At 45.0% G+C, this 2,535-nt stretch overlaps 1 pseudogene; it reads right to left on the bottom strand.

Moving 5' to 3' along the window:
• Positions 1–1,002: 1,002 nt before the first annotated feature.
• Positions 1,003–2,219, bottom strand: LOC126945933 (keratin, type II cytoskeletal 8-like; annotated as a pseudogene).
• Between the last annotated feature and the right edge of the window lie 316 nt (positions 2,220–2,535).

Here is a 2,535-nt window from a genome sequence, read left to right as displayed (position 1 = left end):
TATTTGAATCACTTGTTTCATATTCCCTTTTACTTCCATTCTTGCCTTCTTTTAGTGTAGTCAATGTTTCTATTTAGAATGTTTTTTTTTCTATTAATTTGTCAGTTATATCTTCTTCCGCTATTTTAGTAGCTACCTTAGAAATTACAGCAGGAAGTTTTGACTTATTATAGTCAAGTACGAACTATTTGTACTATGTCTCTGATGCTACTAGAAACTGTAAACAGTACTTACCCCTTTTTTCACCCTCCTGCATTATTTTTGTCATGTATTTTCACTTCACATTTCATTTTGCACATAATTTAGACTGTACAAAATATTCTAATTACCGTTTTATGCAATCTAAATATATATTTACTTTTACCCATGTATTTATTCTCTCTGGTGTTCTTCATGCCCTTTTGCATTTTCATGTTTCCATCTAGCATAATTTTCCTTTAGACTGAAGAATTTTCTTTGTTTTTGTCTTGCTTTCTTTCAGTGTTGGTCTGCTGGTGAGGAATTCCTTTAATATTTGTTCATATGAAAGCCTCTTTATTCCACCCACATTGTTGAATAATATTTTCTTTGGGTGTAGAATTCTATGTTGGTAGTTCTGTGTGCTTATTTTTATTTTAGAACCTAAAAAATGTTATAACATTACCTTTTGACTGACATTGTTTCTTTTGGGAAATCTGCCTTCCATTTTCCAGTTGTTCTTGTAAATGTAGTGTCTTTTATTCCTCTGGTTGCTTTAAAGATTCTGTATCTTTTTTTTTTTTTTTTTTGGCAGAGCTAGCTGAGGTTTTATTTTGGACAAAAAAAAGCAATTGAATTGTTTTGTAGCTGGAGACATGGGTAAGGGGGGTCCTCAGGCAGTAAATTCCCCCACAGGTGGGCTGAGGGCTAGGGCTGAGCCTCAGGTGTGTCTTCTGTTCCCTGTGCTTCCCTGCACATCGGCCTCCCTCCCGGGCTCTGGGCAAGTCGCAGGAGGGGCAGGCAGGGAGGGGTTGCCGCAGCTGTTCACTTGGGCAGCACGTCAGGGGACGCGGACACCAGCTTCCCATCATGGGTCTAGATCTTCTTCACAACCAGGGCCCTGGTGGAGCTGGTGCAGCTGAAGGAGCTGGAGCCCGCGTCAGAGCCAGAGGCCAGAGCCCAGGCCATAGCTGAGGCCGGGGCTTGTGAGGCCCCCCCATAGGCCGAGCTCAGACCACCTGCAAAACCGCTGGTGGTCTTCATATGGATACTCATGTTCTGCATCCCAGACTCTAGCTGGCTCTCCTCGCCCTCCAGCAGCCTCCTGTAGGTGACATCTCAATGTCCAGGGCCAGCTTGACGTTCATCAGCTCCTGGTACTCATGCAACTGCCTCCCCATGTCCTGCTTGACTCGCTGCAGGGTGGCCTCCAGCTCGGAGGCATCCCTTAACGTTGGCATCCTTAATGGCCAGATCCCCACGTTGCTCTGCATCTGCGATGGCAACCTCCACAGGGAAGCCCTCTGGCCTTTGAGGCCCTCAGTCTCAGCCTGAAGCCGACTGATGTTCTAGTTCATCTCGGAGATCTCAGTCTTTGTGCGCCGCAGGTCATCCCCGGGCTTCCCAGCCAGGCTCTGCAGCTCCTCATACTTGACCTGGTACATGCTCTCAGCCTCAGCCAGGCTGCGGTTGGCGATCTCCTCGTACTGCGCCTTGACCTCAGCGATGATGCTTTCCATGTCCAGGGAGCAGCTGTTGTCCATGGACAGCACCACAGACGTATCCGAGATCTGGGAATGCAGCTCCTGGATCTCCTCTTCATACAGCTGCCTGAGGAAGTTGATCTTGTCAGTCAGCCCTTCCAGGCGAGACTCCCACTCTACCTTGTTTACGTAAGCTTCATCCACATCTTTCTTGATGAGGACAAATTCATTCGCCATCTCTGTATGCTTATTGATCTCATCCTCATTCTCGTTCTTGAAGTCCTCCACCAGCCCCTGAATGTTGCCAAGCTCCGTCTCCAGCTTCAGCTTTTCCTGGCCCAGAGTCTCCAGCTGCTGCCTAAGGTTGTTGATGTAGCTCTTGAACAGGTTGTCTATGTTGCTCCAAGCCATCTCCTGCTGCTGCAGGAGGCTCCACTTGGTCTCCAGCATCTTGTTCTGCTGCTGCAGGAACCATACCTTGTCGATGAAAGAGGCATACTTGCTGAGGGTCTTGATCTGCTCCTTCTCCTGGGTGTGCATGGCCTGGATATTGTGCATCTTTTGTTAAATGTATTTCTATGCCATTTACTCTCTGATATTATTGTTGTTAGTCTTGTTCTTTTAATTTCATTTTTCGCTCATTGTTTCTAATAACTAAAACACAATTGATTTTTGTATATTGACCTTCTATGCTATATTACTTATTAATATTGGTATTATATTGTAGATTTGTTTGAATTTTCATGTACAAATATAGTTGGCCCTGCATCTGTGGGTTCTGCCTCCATGGATTCAAGCAACTGCAGATCAAAAATATTTGAAAAACAAAAATGATGGTTGTGTCTGTACTGAGCACATGTAGATATTTTTTCTT

This window comes from Macaca thibetana, chromosome X, assembly GCF_024542745.1.
Source record: "Macaca thibetana thibetana isolate TM-01 chromosome X, ASM2454274v1, whole genome shotgun sequence".
Classification (NCBI taxonomy): domain Eukaryota; kingdom Metazoa; phylum Chordata; class Mammalia; order Primates; family Cercopithecidae; genus Macaca; species Macaca thibetana.
This window is presented reverse-complemented; position numbering and strand designations above follow the sequence as displayed.